Source organism: Peromyscus leucopus, chromosome 22 (assembly GCF_004664715.2).
Source record: "Peromyscus leucopus breed LL Stock chromosome 22, UCI_PerLeu_2.1, whole genome shotgun sequence".
In the NCBI taxonomy this organism is placed as follows: domain Eukaryota; kingdom Metazoa; phylum Chordata; class Mammalia; order Rodentia; family Cricetidae; genus Peromyscus; species Peromyscus leucopus.
In genome coordinates, this window is record NC_051081.1 from 49,803,176 (window position 1) to 49,821,330 (window position 18,155).

At 49.1% G+C, this 18,155-nt stretch overlaps 1 long non-coding RNA gene across 1 annotated transcript; it reads right to left on the reverse strand.

Annotated features, from left to right (window-relative positions):
* Positions 1-277: 277 nt before the first annotated feature.
* Positions 278-7,640, reverse strand: LOC119086409. Its single transcript, XR_005089685.1, has 4 exons — positions 7,259-7,640; positions 4,128-4,231; positions 3,392-3,458; positions 278-846 (listed from the first exon to the last, which is right to left on the reverse strand). It is a non-coding gene; the product is annotated as an uncharacterized LOC119086409 (long non-coding RNA).
* Between the last annotated feature and the right edge of the window lie 10,515 nt (positions 7,641-18,155).

Consider the following 18,155-nt stretch of genomic DNA (forward strand, 5'->3'; position numbering starts at 1 on the left):
GGATACCAAACCACCTTGGTCACGGTAAACTTCATACTAGGTCTTGAAATCTGGCAAATAAGCCCTTCAGCAATGTTTTGCTTCAAAGTTGTTTCAGCTTTTAAACTATGGCCAAAAAAAATTTTTTTTTTTTTTTTTTACTAATTTTGTTTTTGGGCTTACTAAAACATTTTCATACAGCCCTACTGAGATCTTGAATGTCATTGTGTTGAATCGGCAGATGAACTCGGGAAGGAGAGTTGGCACTTTATCAACCACAAAGGTTTAAATCCGTGAGTATAGTGTATTTCACCGTTTCTATTCATCTTTAATTTTTCTCAGTAATGGTTTGTAAGTTTGAGAATACAGCTAACTGATATTTTTTGTTGAATTAATCTCAGTTTCCTAATTCTCTGTGCAATAAAGAAACCGAGGCAGAGAGACAGCCAAGAGTGACATACAGGTAGTTCCCTTTATGCTCCCAAAATTGAGCAAAACAAAATTGGTTAATTGGGAATTGTGGTTAGCTGAATTTTAGCTAAGGAAGAGTCAGCTGCATTTAGTATTCACACTAATAGTTTGGATGATGTCACACCCCATGTTCAGAAACACTCATTGGGAAATAATTATGGGATGTGGTCGAAGAATAAGCGTATCAATTTACAACGGGCAAAATTGGAAGCAACCGAGCAGGCTGATTAAGCGAAGGGTGCCACGGTCTCCCAGTACAACCTCAAGAGTGGGGTTGTGCAATCGTGGTTTTCAGAATGGGGTCAGGCCGCGGGACAGGTCCAGGCAGGTGTCGGACCGCCACTCAAGCTCCGGTCACACGAGCTCTATTTTTACCTCTTTCGAATGTTACAGTTCCTGAGAGGATTAAAAACAAAACAGAAAAACAGTCTCAGTGAAGAAAACGTTGTGAAGCTATTATTGGCCGGCCTGATGGCTGGGGTGGGGGTGGGGGTGTAAAAGTGTTTACTGTGGAAGCCTGACGGCCTGAGTTTAGTTCCCAGAAACCATAAGAGAGGATTGACGCCTGGAAGGTGTCCTCTGACTCCCATCTACGAGCCAGGGCATGTGAGTGACTACCTATACACACACGTTCTGTACACACATGCACACACAGAATAAAATAGTAATTCCTTTTAAAAATTAAAAAACTGTTGTTGCAAAATTATTTTAATGACTGATGAAGCTAACAATGGGATTAGAAAAAAAAATTGTGTTTTTATGTCAATGGGGAAAGAAAGGAAAAAGAAAAGTATGTATGGAAAAAAAGCCGAGAAGCTACATAAGTACCAGAATATTAATAGAAATGATTCATGGCGATTTGGATTGTGAATTATTTCCAAGTGTTTCTTATGTATATCTCTTGTAAATATACGTAACATGGCACACTCTTTAATGAGAATCGAATAAATAGAAATTCTCCAGCACGCTATTGCAGGCTCTTCCCCGTATGATGTAACCCGTCCTTCTGACTCATCCTTAACTCCCAGGTCATGATAGGGGCACAGGTTCTAGCCTTAAAGAATGATTCACCCTATCCGCAAGCCCCTTGAATGTCCTTGTCTTTGCCTTTCCAGGGACCCCTGGTCCAGACGTCTCTAATCCTGCACCGTCACTTCCTGTTGGAATTCAACCACTCAAAATCCATCTTAACATGTCAGTTAAAGCAAACACCCATGTTTCGATTATAGAGAGATCGTGTCCTCAACTGAAGAAAAAAGATGTGGAGGGAAACCGTGGAAGGAGAGACTTCTACACTGCAGAAGCGGCACCTGGGGCCACAAGGGGGGCTGCTTGTCTTGTTTTTACGTGTTTTTCTTCTTTTTTAGAGTACGTGTGTGCACACGCACATGGGAAGATAGAAGTCAGTCGACAGCGTGTGGGGGCTGGTTCCTTCCTTCCACCGTGTGGGAACTGAATTCAGGTCAGCAGGCTGGGCCACAAGGGCCTTACGTACTGAGCCATTTGCTGGCCCCATGCTTGTCCCCCCACCCCCATTTTATTATTCCTTCCATCTGTCATGACATGGTAATATAGGAAAAAAGGGAAACTGCCCTGCCATTTCAAAGACCTACGCCTCTTTTTTTTTTTTTTTTTTTTTTTTTTTAAGATTTATTTATTCATTATACATACAGTAATCTGCCTGCATGTATGTCTGCAGGCCAGAAGAAGGCATCAGATCTCATTACAGATGGTTGTGAGCCACCATGTGGTTGCTGGGAATTGAACTCAGGATCTCTGGAAGAACAGCCAGTGTTCTTAACCTCTGAGCCATCTCTCCAGCCCCAGACCTATGCCTCTTACAAACACTTTCACTTTTTTTTTTTTTTTGGTTTTTCGAGACAGGGTTTCTCTGTGTAGCTTTGTGCCTTTCCTGGAACTCACTCTGTAGACCAGGCTGGCCTCGAACTCACAGAGATCCACCTGGCTCTGCCTCCCGAGTGCTGGGATTAAAGGCGTGCGCCACCACCGCCCGGCCTAACACTTTCACTTTTTAACTATGTTTTTGTTTTGTGTTTTGCTTTCTGGCCTGTGTGTCATATCTGCTCCATTCTATCTGTAGGTTGCAGGACATGGTCACAGAGCTGAGTCTGGAGTGAAGACCAGGCTGGCCCTGGCTTCCCCTCCTGTTGGTCTTTCCAGTCCTCACAAAAGCTGAAGAGAGAATGAATAGTTAAGGTGTGTCTGGTTTTAAACAGGAAAATGCTGTTTGGAGGGCACCAGCTGGCCCCACACTGCCTACCCCTTGGCTGCTGAGTTAAAGATTTATTATTTACTTATTATTTTTATGTGTATGTGTGTGTGCGCTCATATGAGTTTATATGTGCCATGTGCGTGGAGGAGCATTTAGAGGCCAGAAGAGGGCACCCACTCCCCTGGAACTGGTTTCACAGGCAGTCGTGGACAGCTAAGTGAGTGCCAGGAACTGAGCCCAGGTCCTCTGCAAGAACACCAGGCATTCTTAACTGCTGAGCGTTCTCTCTATCCCTAGCTACGCATTTAAGACCCACCATGAGCCACATGTGACTGTGTACATGTCAGCACTCAGGAGGCTGAAGCCAGAGGATCTCCAATCCAAGGCTAGCCTGGGCTACATAGTAAGAATTTATTGCTGTTCCCTCCATATCGAAACATTCCATTAAGGCTCAGGAAATAAAACACCCAAGTCTCAGGAGGCTCCTGAAAGTTACAAGATTCACAAAGTCCCTCCCCAATGTTATGTAGTCAGTAACAACTGCTGGGAAGAGGAGACTCCTCAATCTGCATGGAGTTGGGGATGCAGCTTTTCTGAGCTGTCACTCAAACTAGAGTGGGCTTTTTGGTGATTCGGTGTCCTTGGGTCATGCTTGCTCCTGAAGGAATCCCTCACCCACACTCCAGCCAGGAACCCCAGTAAACTCACTGTTTCACTGAGATAGACCCGGAGACTTGGGCGCAATCATTCTCTTGGTCTGTCATTGGTGCATTACCTGGGAGTAAATGGACATTTGTTCATGTCTCCGAAGGAAAGAAAGACCCCACCCCACCCCACCCCTCTCTCTCACACACACACTGGAAAAAAGTCAGAGGATCAGCAAAATGGCTTGGTAGGTAAATGCACTTGCTATCCGACCACACAAGTCTAATTCCTAGACCCACAATAATGGACTTCATGAAGTTGTCCTCTGACCTCTGCCCACACACCATGGCACACTTTCCGACACTTATACATATACATATAATACATAACACACTACTAACCAATAAAAAAAAGTTTAAGCTCTACAGTCATCCTATACACAGTGCAAGTGTCTGTGCATGTGCGCGTGTGCATATGTGTACGTGTGCATGCGCGTGCGTGTGTGCACGCTTGTGTGTGTACCTGTGTGTGCATGTGTGTGTGTGCACACGCGCATGTATGTGTGTGCGTGCGTGTACGTGTGTGCGCGCGCGTGTGCGTGTGTGTGTGCATGTGCGTGTGCATGTGTGCGTTGCGTGTGCGTGCGTGCGCATGCGTGTGTGTGTGTGTGTGTGTGTGCACGCGCACGTGCGTGCGTGCACATGCACCAACCTGGGCACATGTGTGTACATGCTGAAATATCACCTAAAGATCAGGGACTTAACAAAGGCCTGTGCTCCAGTGAGCCCAGAATTCTCACCTTGACAGATTTTCCTTTGCTGTTCCCAGGCCTTGAGACTGCTTAAAAGCGATAATCAGCAGGTGCGGGCACAGCCTCGAGGTGCTCTGCAGTCTTATTAAAAACTGAAAATTACAGACGAGAGAGACAACTGAAGACAGCTCCGGAGGCCCAGGCGGGTCTCTATCTCCAGAAACAACATGGGGCCCAGAACAGAACGGATGAGCGAGCCTGTCAGCCCCGGCCTTTACTAATTAAGTGGACCGCCAAGACATACAAGGACACCTAGGTTATGATTCTCACATCTCAGAGGGGACCCTGAAGGCCCGGGAGGGGAAGAGCAGGTCTAGGGCATGTACTAGGGACACTTAGTCAGCTCAAGCGCTTAGCCAGGGTGGGGCAGGTCAGCTGGGATAGTTCAAGGAGCAGAGTGCCCACCCTTTCCACACCCAGCACCACAGCTCCCTACATTTGCAGAGCACGGGTGTGTGCTGAGACCCACGGACACTTCCTGTGAGGCCCAGACCCCGCCCCTGGAAGAGATTCTTCCAGAATAAACGAAGGCACTACATGTGTCTAGGAGGCTCTCCGGGATACAGCCTCTGTGGTGTGTTCCCGCACAGACACCCATTCCATCTTTCCAAGCTCAGGTTCCCCACCTGTAAGACAGACAGACGCTGTACGGCTGACCTGTCAGGGTTTCTGACAGGGCTGAGCGAGACGACGGAGGGAAATTCTTGTAAGTGTGATACATCTAGTGGTAACATGCAAATAATATTATCAGTAGGGTTATAAGCTCTTTAAGGCACCAAGGTCAGGGGCCTCTGGGCTTAAGGCACATAATCCCCAAAATGTACTCTTTTTTTTTTTTTTTTTTTTTTTTTTGTTTTTCGAGACAGGGTTTCTCTGTGTAGCTTTGCGCCTTTCCTAGAACTCACTTGGTAGCCCAGGCTGGCCTCGAACTCACGGAGATCCGCCTGCCTCTGCCTCCCGAGTGCTGGGATTAAAGGCGTGCGCCACCACCACCCGGCCAAAATGTACTCTTAAACTGGATCTGGATCACAAACTGAGAATGCCATTGGCCAATCCTCAAAGAACTGAAAGAAGAACTCTTATATGTCCACCACCCGACTCCTGGGCATATTTCCAAAGGGAATGATACCAGTGTGTTAGAGGGCACCTGCCCTTCCCATGGTTATTGTCACACTATCCACAGTGGCCAAAGTGTGGACACAGTCTAATGAGTCTGCCCACTGATGAGTAGACCAGGAAAATACAGCCGGTATACACAATGGAATACTATCCAGCTATACAAATAACGGAACCCAGCTTGAATGGCACTGGAGATTCTTTAAGTTAGGAAATAAGCCAGGCTTGGAAGTGCAGAGCTATGTGATCGCACGTATGCGGATGTTAGGTAGGTTGGTCTCATAGATGCTGGGAGTAAATGGTTGCCACCATTGGGCTGTGTGGCCCTGGGACAGTTCTTTTCGTCACTTTGGGCCTCAGTTTCTCCATCCACAGTGTAGACATACTGAACCAGACTCCACATCCAAAAACACTCAGATTTATTTTTAAAAAGATTAATTTATTTATGTGTGTGTGCCTGCACGTGTGTGTGTGCGCGCGTGCGCGCGTGTGTGTTGGTGCCCATGGAGTCAGAAGTGGCCATCGAAACCCTTGGAGCTGGAGTTATAGGTGTTTGTGAGCTTTCTGATGTCAGTACTGTGATCCAATCGCTGGTCCTCAAACAGAGCAATGAGCACTCTTAACTGCTGAGCCAACCCTGCAGTCCTAGTTCCTAGATTTTTTTTTTTAATATCTCTATCAGTCCAGTTTAAGAGTTAACAGGGCTGCTAAGTACAGTAGCACATTCCTATCATCCCAGCTCTCAGAAGCTAAGGCAAGACATTGTGAATTCAGAGCCAGCCTGGGCTACAGAGCAAACCATTCCCTCAACAAAACAAACCAAGTAAACAGGGCTGAGGCGAGAGGTCTCAGAAGATCTTCCGTGGCCACCCTGGCCTTTCTAGGGAGCTAACAACTGGACAGCAGCTGGATCTTCATGACCTGGTGTTACTTTGTAGCCAAGCCCTCTGCCTTGTCTCCAAGCACAAGAGACCCAGGTATCAGACATCCTGAAGAAAGCTCACTGGGGTTGGCGTGGTGAGGACCGGTTCAGGGTTGTCTTCGTTAGGGTCTCTTTTGTCATGATGAAACACCATGACCAAAGCAATGTGGGGAGGAAAAGGTTTATTGGGCTTACATTTCCATATCACTGTTCACCACTGAAGGAAGTCGGGACAGGAACTCACACAGAGCAGGATCCTGGAGGCAGGAGCTGATGCAGAGGCCATGGAGGGGCGCTGCTTACTGGTTTGCTCCCCATGGCTTGTTCAGCCTGCTTTCTTATAGAACCCAGGACCACCAGCCCAGGGATGGTCCCACCCACAAGGGGCTGGGCCCTCTCCAACCTGGTCTAATGGAAGCATTTCCTCAATTGAGGTTCCCTCCTCTCAGATGACTCCAGCTTGTGTCAGGTAAACATAAAGCTCCCCAGCACAGGGGTATAGGCAAATGGAGTAACTCAGGCTTGAGCTGACTTCTCAGATTAAGGTCAGGCAGATAAGGGGAGCTGGTGGACAACAGCCGAATTTAGGGTCCAGGGAAAACTGAGCCATGAGTCTTCTGGGCTTCGCTTTCCCCGCCTATGAAGTCCGGGCCCAGACCCTGGCTGGTGGGAACTCCCTCACTGCATCCAGCCTATTTGGTTCTCAACGTGCTTGCACACACACTAGCTCCTTACGGGATGAGTTATTTATCCCCAGGGAATGGCAGAGATCAATAGCAGAGAGAAGCTTCCAGAATCTTCTCCCAATGCGGCTGGGGGTGGGGTGGGGACACAACCACCTCTTCCCATAATGCTATAAACCATGTTTATTGTACTCAAATATTCTTTATGATCCCCAAAGAGGCATGGGTCATCTAACTGATGAGAAAACAGGGAACAGAGAAGTTGAGTCGGTCACCCAGTTTCACACAGCCACCAGGGTTGGAATTCTTATCCTCCTAAATCCAGATTCTGAGCTCTTAACCCCTGACCTCCCAACCCAGGCACTGGGAGGGGCCAGCAATTGAGTCTGTGACATTACCAGGTGTGGGTGACATCACCGGATATAGTCTAGTCTTTGGTATCAGCCTCTGAACCTCACTTTCATGGCTTCACACTCCTTCCAACATGAAGAATGGAGCAGTCTCCTTGGGTGACCTTTGACCTGACTGCACTTGACTTCCTGGCGTGTCCAGTGCGAGGAGACAGGAAGATGGCTGAAGCCCTGCAGGTCGGCATCCTGCACTTCTGGCATGATGGTGGGTCCCCCTGAGCTCCAGTGTGGACAAAGAGCAGGATCCAGATGGGTCCGCAGCAAGCCGGCCCTGAAGAATTCCACGGGCCTGAGTTCTAGAATCATCTAAAATTCTTACATTCGTAATTAACAGCAGAATAAATAAGTTCTAACAATAAATTTCCAATATTGGAACTATAAGTGTCAGGAGCATCTGCCCCCCGCCCCCCAGGTCTTCAGCATTGCTACAAAGGAGCCGTGGGGACCCCTCCACACTACTAACCAAGACCTGGCTTTGGGACTCGGCTACACGCGGCATTTTAGTAAAATGACATGTCACCGTGTGTGGTGGCTTCCAGGGTGGCTCATGTGAAGCAGACTGAGCAGAAAATGCCCTGATGTCAGTGACTGGAGTATACACATCCTCCCCCTTAGCAGCAGGAAGGACTACCCATCATTTCCTGCCCTGCCGTCTAAGGGCCCCACGCTGTTGAACTCTTCCCAGGAAACGGTTGCTGGGAACAACAGGTGTTTCTGAGTCCCTCTCTGTAACCTTGTGAACGTGCCCGGGTGTCTTCCAAAGCTGATGTTCCTGTGTGAGGATCCAAACCCCTTCCATTCTCTGGCTCTACAATCCTCAGTGGCCTCCTCATCCTCTGTACTCAGGGAGGAGAGAGGGAGACTGTGGAGGATGTTTGATCCTAACTTTGTTTTTATTGTTTTTGGGGTTTTTTTTTTTTTTCTTCCTCAGACATGGTCTTCTGTGTCCCAGGCTAGCCCGGAACTTGCTATGTAGCCAAGAATGACCTTAAGCTTCTCCTCCTGCGTGCTGGCTTGGCAGTCATGATTCCCCACGTTTGGCGCCCAGCTTTGCACAGTGCTGAGGATCAGAACCAGGGCTCCCTTCATAGTAGATGTTCTGGTGTGCTTTGCTGTGGTAAACGCCATGACCAAAAGCCACTTCGGGAGGAAAGAGTTTACTCGGCTCACATTTCCAGGTCACAGTCCGTCACTGCGGGAAGTCGGGCAGGAACTCAGGTAGGGATTGACACACGGGCCATGGAGGAGTGCTGTGTACTGTCTCCTTCACTGATTCATGCTCAGCTTGCTTTCTCAGGGAGCCGGACACAACCTGCTGGGGAAGTGGTGCCCACAGTGGGCGGGGCTCTCCCACATCAATCATCAGTCAGGACAGCGTCTCCCAGGTAGGGCCACAAGGTTGTGTTTTATCTAAGCAATTGCTCAGCGGCTCCTTCCTCACAGATGACTTTAGCTGGTGTCACGATGACAATAAAAACTAGCTGGCATGCTAGGCACACACGACCAACTGTGCTACACCCCCAGCCCCCTTATTTTTATTTCCTAAAATAAATGTCTTTATTTCGATTTTTATTAAAAATCAAAATCTGTGAAACATGCACAAAATCTCCCCAAAATTATAAGTATACAGCTTGTTAATTTTTTTCAAAGTGGACATATTCACGTAAATAATGATTTGTGTTAAGGAAGAGGCAGTTATGAAAGTCTCACCCTCCCTCCCCACTCCCTCCCCCATATCCACCCCCCCCCAGCAGTCCAGAACCTTGGTTTCTGTCATTTAGAGACTCAGTTTACTTGGTTATGAATTTTATGTAACTATGATCACATATGTATAGTTCATGCTTGGCCTCTGTGATTCACCTTCATGTGTGTGGAAGTCGTATTACTGGGCACATCGCTAGCTTGTTTACTCTCATGGTCATGGAGCATTGCATTCTGTTGGAGTGTTTAGCCACTCTCCTTTTGATGGACATGCAGGGAAGCCGCAGCTGCTCTGGGCGTTCCTCGCCATCCCTCGGCAGTCGGGTTTAAACCAAGAGTGGGATCACTGAGTCACCATACGCATACGCTTTGCTTAGTGGACACCGCCAAGCCTGGATATTTGTTTTTCAAAGTCTGGCCAGAACAGGTGTGGTGACACATGCCTGTGGTCCTGACACTTGGGAAGCTGAGGCAGGAGGATCATGAGCGTAAGACCAGTTTAGCTTACAAAATAAAAATGAATGGAAGGAAGAAAGAAAGTTCTATCCAGAAGATTACAAAGGGTTTTGAGACAGGGGCTCTGAGAGGAATGTCATAAATAATCAGGACCGTAGGAGAGGAGAAAAGGGAATGAGAAGCCAGGAGATAGGGCCCCGCTGAGACTTAACAGACCTACAGACCAGACAGTGAGTGGCAGATGACAGAACAGCCCAGACTGGCCTAGCATGGAGCGAGACTGGGCATAGATGACAGTCCTTATTGAACAGAGTTGTGATTAAACCTCTGGGTCTCTTCCTGGTGTTGATTTCCATCAATGAGAATGAGAGAAAATTATTAAAGAGCCTTATCACATAGCCGAGTGGTGATAGCGTACACCTTTAATCCCAGCAGTCGGGAGACAGAGGCAGGTGGATTTCTGTGAGTTCGAGGCCAGCCTGGTCTATAGAGTGAGTTCCAGGATAGGCTCCAAAGCTACACAGAGAAACCCTGTCTGGAAAAACAAACAAACAAAAGAGCCTTATCACGCCGATACAGTGGGGTTGTCGATCTGTTTTCTTTGGATACTTGTTAGTGCTCAGTTCCCCAAGGAGGAGTCGGAGACCTTTAATCCTGGTCTTTTCTGTCCGTGGGCATTATCGAGAGCTGTCTGTTTCGATGGCAGTGTCAACGCTCTGGGCACCCCAGTCCCCAGCCTTGCCCTGTCCCCTCCCTGCCACCTTCATGAAGCAGATGGCCGAAGAGGACCATGACAATAACAAAACGGCCCCTAGGAAGGCTGGATTTTAATTACAAGACAGAGCCGAGGCGCAAGGCGGAGGACAGACATCGGTGGGGGAGGGCCGACCATCGAGGAAGGATGTGGGTCGGAAAGTACAGACACCAGCAAAAGGCCACAGGCTAGCCCCCCGAGGGAGTGGGTGATAGGCCTGGTGTCTGGGAACTATCCCTCTCACCCCGCTTCCTCCTCACGGCTCAGGCCAGGACACTCTCTCCCCCGGAGGACGTGACACTTGCTTTGCTGGTCTCTCTGATTCTCTTTCCTGTTCCCGGGTCTCACTTCCAGTGGGGCTAGCCCTAGGACATCCTTGACACAGAGCGAGTCATGAGACCCTGTACTCACTCAGTCAAGGCCCATCTCTCCCGCCTAGCTACAGACACGGGACCTTCTGAACACGAATGCGGGGGGACGGACAGAATGACACAGCAGGAGGAGGCAGAGAGTGGCCAAGGCTCTTCACTACACATCCCAGGATGGCCTGGAACTCACTATGGAGCTCTGGCGGGCTCAGACTTGTAGCTAACGCCTGCTTTGGAATCCCAAAGGCTGGAATGGCAGGTCGGAGCTACCATGCCGGTTGGGTACGGACTGATCCCGGTCACTGAGACATGTGTTAACGCTAGGAGCTTCCCAGGCAAAATCAGAGGGGTGAGGTACCATGTCTGCCAAACATAAGGCTCCCTCCGCCTTGAGGATCTTGTCTGGTCATTGCTCAGTGAGCATCCATCTTCCTGAAAGGCTTGGATGTGCTCTTGTTAAAAAACCAATCCCCCCAATCTTGTCACTCAGCCCGAAGTGAGGGGTGATGGCGCCACCTAGTGGAATACTCTTCCCTCATTGCACTGATCACCGTCCAGGCCAAGCAGACTTGTCCAGGATAAGATGGGAAGAGCCAACTGTCCCAGTCCGTCTCTCCTGGCTTCCCCCACGGAGTCACCCCACCCCGATGGGTATCCCCTACCTGGAGAGGCTATGGAGGTACCATATTTTTCTACCAGGAGAAGTTTTTAGGCCTCAGTCATTGGGTTAGCGTCTGGGGAGGTGGGTGAAATCCTGCCGCAGGAGCTGTTGGGCCCTATATAAGGAACATCGGGTCACCTGAGGCCTTCTAAGAGACAGTGAGCAAAGGAGGGTGTTGGGGTCCTCCCCATTTTCCCTCAGGAGAATCTGGGTATTGAGTGAGCAGTTGGAGGGACAGGGGTATTCTAGCTGTCACCAGAGTAAAGACACAGAAAACACACCTGACCCACCATGTCAGCCACCGGGTTGCTGAGAACCAGCCAGAAAAGAGCATTGACCTGTGTGGGCCAGTGGGCTGGGATTACTTCTAGGATTTTCTGGAAAAGAAGGCACTTGGGCCAAAGGAGAGCGTTGGTAAAGTGCCTAGCACGAGAGCATGAAGACGTGAGACTGGATCTCCTGTTTCTACACAAAAAGCCAGGTGCAGTTGTCTGTAACCCCAGCATGGGGGTGGGAGGTAGAGGGGGTCAGATCCCTGAAGCTTACTGGTCAGCCTGATTAGCTGAATCCATAAGGTAAAACACTGTAAGACTTTTCATTAAGATAAAAAAAGAAACCCTGCCCAGAGCACGCTCAAATGTGTCATACCCAAATACTCAAAGGGATGTGACCTTCAGCTTCCATGTAGGATCGGGGAAGGATCCTGAGCATCACTGTGACTCAAGGACATGGACATTACCAAGACCTGCATTGCTAAGCAACTGGTTCTGTAGTGTGTGCTCACAAGAACTACGACAGCCGTGAATGTCACTGGGCGACAGAACTATGTAGGAACATCATTGTGTATGCGATTTGGTGGTGACAGAAAAGCCTGTAGGTGGCACGTAATTGCATTTGCTTGTTCTGCGTGCTTTATCTTAAAGATCATTTCAGTGGGTTTTGTTTTGTTTTGTTTTTGCAAATGGAGCACAGCTCACAACCACAACTTGGAGCATCTCTAAGAGATGACTACAGTTAAAGAAATAGGGAGGTGGCCCATTGTATTGATCTGTCCACACCTATCCGCCCATCCAGAGGCAAACACTGGCGTCTGGCCCGTAACCAGAGGATTCACCATGGAAGGGCGCACCTTTGCCTCTCAGAAGCTCCTACACACAAGAGTAAGTGGGCACAGCCTTAAATTGCAAATCAAGAGGTAATTCTGTCTGTGTGTTTGTGTGCATGCGCGCTCATGCATGCATGCATGCACGCACACACATGTGGGTTGGTCTGTGTGTATGCACATGGACAATAGAGAATGTGAGTGGGCATGAACATGGACACAGGACCCTTGGCCCTGCACCCTGGCACAGAGCTCCGTGAGTCTCCCACCAGCCACCCCTGTAACCTGCTTCCTCTACCGGCTAGGACCCAGGATGCCTGTTTTGTGTCCTGTGCATGTCCTGGGGTAGCCCCAAGATAATTCAGGCCATTCAGAAACACTATAACTGTACCAAAGACCCTTGTTCTTATGGTTCAGGTAGCAGGACTTTCAGTTTTGAGTACCAAGGTTCGAGTTACTTTCTTTCACTGTGACCAAAAATTATCCTGGGGAGGAAAGGGATTACTTCATCTTGCAGTTTACAGCCCGTTGTGAAAGGAAGTCAGGGCAGGAAGCGGAACAGAGACCGTGGAGGAACGCTGCTTACTGGCTTGCTTTCCATGCCTTGCTCAGCCTGTCTCCTTATACAGCACAGGACCACCTGCCCAGGACTGGCATCAGGCACCGTGGGCTGGGCGCTCCCATATCAGTCATGAATCAAGAAAATGCTCCGCAGACTCGCCCACAGGTCAGTCTGATGGAGGTAACGCCCCAACTGAATTTCCCTCTTCTGAAATGACTCCGGCTGGTGTCCAGTTCACCAAAAGGCCAGTGGGCACAGGGGGGTGATTAAGCAGATAGCAAACAAAGGAAACGAGTAGACAGCAAATGAATAGTGGCTAGAGAGACACAAAAGAGGCAAAATGTTTCCAAATGTTTCCTGCATCTAAAAGAGAGCACCGGGGAAGTCGAGGCAGGCTGCGGTGGTTCCTGAAGAGACACCTCTGTAGAAGAGCTTCTACCCACAGTTCCCGCGGATGACCTCCAGTTTTCCCTCCCCACCACCAGCATTTTCTACCACGGGGTGAACAACAGTAACATCTGTTGGGAATGGCTCGCCTTCCAGCTGTTCTCACGCCTGATGCTCTTCAGAACCAGGGAGCTGGTCTGACCTCTGACCTTCCGCAGAGGGTTTTGTTTGGAGGCTACTTGGAGACGCACGTGTGCTTGGATTTAAAATGGGGACCCGAGCACCCCCACTTCCAGAGCCAGCTGCCCAGTGAGCTCCAGCAGCACATGACAATTCACCAACACCATGGGCCACCCCAGGCATCGAGGTGGATTGTCTCTGTCTATGTCACAAGACTTGGGGGAGGTGGGGTGAGGCAGCCTTTGGGTGCTGGGTGGGGGCTGTGTAAATGGCTCCAGTCCCATCCCATCACCCGCCCCTCCCCACCCCACTCCCTGCACCCAGACCTCAGTGGTTCCAGGGCATCCACTGCCTTTGACGATCTTTTTTGCTGGGCCCCATACCAGCCACCACCAGCGGATTAGCAATCCTGTGACAGGAAGCACAGGCAGGAACTGCTTACCTCCCAGAGAAGTCAGGGAACTTGCTGGACTGCTAAATAGGGGCCATTTGGGCTCCTTCAGCCCTGACCAGGAGAGATCAGCTTGTCACATGAGTGACACAGGCAGATGGAGCTTACAGGGAACAGGTCAAGTTAGAGGGACAGAGGTTCCAAGTGACTGCTAGGTCCGCCCAAGACGTGGGTGAGCTGATACGGCAGAACTACAGGATCTGAAGTGTTGAGGAGTCGGGTGACCAGTCAGGGTGAGCTTTCAAAAGTGAGGACTTGGTGGGAGGGGGAAGATGTCGGGCTGGAGGTCCCTGAAATCATCGGAAGTGGGTAGTGACGATCCAATGACCCAGGAGCTGACGAAGGGGATCAAAGAAGACTGACAGAGAGTCTTGGTGGTTGAGGCAGGGCAGCATCAAGGCACCCAGAGACAGCAGAAGCAACGCTCTCTCGGACAGAGCTTCTCAGCCTGTGAGTCCTGACCCCCTTTGGTGGGGGGGGGGTCAAACAAGCCTTTCACAGGGGTCGCCTAAGACCATCGGAAAACACAGGTATTTGCATTAGGTTTCATGAAGACAGCGAAATTACAGTTATGAAGTAGCAACAAAAAAATTTTTTTTTTTTTTTTTTTTTTTTTTTTTTTTTTTTTTTTTTTTTTTTTTTTTTTTTTGGTTTTTTTTTTTTTAACAGAGCTGAGGACCGAACCCAGGGCCTCGCGCTTGCTAGGCAAGCGCTCTACCACTGAGCTAAATCCCCAACCCCAAGCAACAAAAAAATTTTATGGTTAGTGGGTCACCACAACGTGGAGAACAGCAATAAAATGTCACAGCCACAGGAAGGTTGAGAACCACTGCTCTATGATGAAGGAAGAGAATGAAATCTACTTCTGAGTAGCTGCTCTTGACCCTGGCCTTCCGTGAGGACATCTCGTCCAGATGAGTCATTGTCACGGAGGTCTAGAGGGAGCTAATGTAAGGCCTTGGAGCAGGGGGGGGACAAGGCTGTGTCCGGATTCGCATCCTGGGGAGAGAAGAGGCCAGGTATGCCTCGGGTTGAGAGTGTTACTTTGGACCCAATTAGTGGTAAGAGGACAGACTCTCTTCTAGGGGACCTAGAGACCAAGGTGCTGTCTTACCAGGGGAGGATTTGAGGGGAGTACCTTCATTTATAGTTCCATTTGTAGTCTGTAGCATAGAGGTGAGAGTTCCCACCTAGACAATGCTTAACCCTTTCACAGAACTCAAGGGCAATGTCATGGCCGGGTTCTGGTCTTCTTGGTGGTGGTGATTCATGGAAAATAAACTTATTTCTCACATTTCTAAAGGCTGTGTTGTGTAATGATGATGTCTACATACTCCAGAGAAGGGGGAAACCGTTCTCACCGAGCAGAGAAAGGACAAGTTAGCGGAACACTGTAGGAAGACTTTAGCATGGGCCAGGAGCCCACTTACAGGGGAGAAATCTTCTTGGCCTGGGTGATGGCTAATCTCAACCACTAACTTGATGAGACCTAGAATCGCCCTGGAGACTGGATCCTGGACATGCCTGTGGAGGGTTATTTTGATTTGGTTCATTGAGGTGGGCAGACCCACCCACTGTGGGTAGCACCATCCCCTAGGCAGGGATCCGGGACTTTAGAAAAGGGAGAGTGTGAAGCCGGGCGGTGGTGGCGCATGCCTTTAATCCCAGCACTCGGGAGGCAGAGGCAGGAGGATCTCTGTGAGTTCGAGGCCAGCCTGGGCTACCAAGTGAGTTCCAGGAAAAGGCGCAAAACTACACAGAGAAACCCTGTCTCCAAAAACCAAAAAAAAAAAAAAAAAAAAAAAAAAAAAAAAAAGAAAAAGGGAGAGTGTGAGTTGAGCACAAGTGTCCATGGCTTTCTGCTCCCTGACCACAGCTGCAATGTGACCAGCTGCCCCCTCTGCTGTGACTTCCCCAGCACCATGGATTGTAACCTTGAGCTGTGAGCTTGAGTTGCTTTGGTCAGAGTATCTCATCACAGCAACATGAAAAGCAACTAATATAGCCCGACTATATCTTTTTTGTTGTTTGTTTGAGGTAGGGTTTCATGAAGCCCAGGCTAGCCCCAAATCCACCATGTAGTTGAGGATGATCTTGAACTCCTGATCTTCCTGCCTTTATCTTCTGAGTTCTGGCATTTCAGGTATGTACCACCATGCCAGGTTTGATGTTAATGCAAGGCTGGGAATTGAATCCACACTTTTGTGCGTGCTAGACAAGTATTCTCCCAACTGAGCCACATCCCTGACTTCTAACCCTCTCCTTAAGGTCCAGTCTCTTTGCCATATCCCCCAGGCAACACCTGCATTTCAGTCATGGAATAACTTGAATGTGTCTCCTAAAGCTTGTGTGTTGAAATCTTAATTCCTGGTATAGCAGTATACATAGGACTTACGTGTATGTCTGTGTGTGTGTGTGTGGTGGTGTGTGTGTGTGTGTGTGTGTGTGTGTGTGTGTATCCATGCCTGTTCATGAGGGTTGGGTGCAAGCATGCACGTGTGGACGTCAGAGGACACGCTCCTTGTTCGAGACAGGGTCTGTTCACCATTGTGGATGCCGGGTTACCTGGTCCTTGAGTTTCCGGAGAGGCTTCTGCCTCCCATCTCCCCGTAGGGCAAACCAGGATTGCAGATGCTTGCACTGTTGTATATGTGGGTTCCAGGGATCTGAATTTAGGTCATCAGGCTTGAAATGTGGTTAACAAGCACATGGTGGGTGGTGCCATCCCTGGGTTGGTGGTCCTGGGTTCTATAAGAAAGCAGGCTGAGCAAGCCATGAGGAGGAAGCCAGTAAGGAGCACCCCTCCATGGCCTCTGCATCAGCTCCTGCCTCCAGGTTCCTGCTCTGCTTTGAGTTCCTGTCCTGACTTCCTAGGATGATGAACAGTGATATGGAAGTGTGAGCCAAACAAGCCCTTTCCTCCTTGAGTTGCTTAGGTCGTGGTGATTCATCGCAGCAGTAGAAATCCTAACTAAGACAGTTGCTCAGTCTCGGGGATCTGCCGGAGGGGCGGTGTCCAGCCAGGAATGGACAGGTTGGCACAGGGCCCAGCACACTGAATCCTAAAGGGGTTGTTATCAGCAAAGCTTTGTGTGTTAGTCTTGCAGCCTGGGAGGTTGATTTGTGTGAACTTGACAAGGTAGAACCGCTGGTTTAGGGAGGTCTCCCGCTGACTGGAGTGATACAAAATGTCAACATGTGGATTCCTGCCAGGAGATGGAGATCATATGGACCCACATTCAGCATCAGCAGGGCCGGTACACTTGCCTTTCTAGGAAGCCATCGTCTGTTTAGTAACACAGAATCTGCATGTTAGAATTGAACCACTTGGTATCTAAGGCATCAGACTCTTCTGGTTGCTAGTCATCCCCATTGGTTGCCTTGACAACCAACTGTCCTTCACTGTCATGACTCAGCCCCCTTCACCTTCAGGTCTTCCTTTTTCCATTCTCATTGAGGCACTCTTCTCTTCTGAGCTAGTACTTCTAAAAGTTGCATTAGTAAATCGGAAAAGATGTTGTGCTGGAGGGATGGCTCAGTGGTTAAGAACTGTACTGCTCTTGCAGAGGACCTGAGTTTGGTTCCCAGTATCAATGTCAGGTAGCTCACAAAAGCCAGAACCTCCTGCTCCAGGGGATCTGATAACTCTGGTCTCTACAGGTTGTACACACACACACACACACACACACACATGCATGGACACACACTTTAAAAATAACACATCGCCGGGCAGTGGTGGTTCACGCCTTTAATCCCAGCACTTGGGAGGCAGAGGCAGGCGGATCTCTGTGAGTTCAAGGCCAGCCTGGGCTACCAAGTGAGTTCCAGGAAAGGCGCAAAGCTACACAGAGAAACCCTGTCTCAAAAAATAAAAAACAAAAAACAAAAACAAACAAACAAAAATACATCTTTTTAAAAATAAAAAATTGCGGTTTTGTTTTTGTTTTTGGTTTTTGTTTTTTACAGGCACGTGAAATACAGGGTATGTGAAGCAAAGCTCATCTGTTGAAAGCTGCTTGGAGACTGGCTGAGAGTTCTCAGGGGGACTAGCAACTGAAGCGGAGCGATCTTCACCAACTGTCTCATATGATAGCGGAGCTGGCAAGCCTGAAGTTTTCGAGGTGGCTTGGCAGGGGGCCACGTGGGCCTCAGGTGATACCACTGCTTGACCCTAACGGCAGCAGGCTGGGGACTCAGGCTGGGGTTCCGTGTGGTGGTCTCTCTCGTCTGGAATTTTAAGCTGCGGAGTTTAGAGGTCCAGAA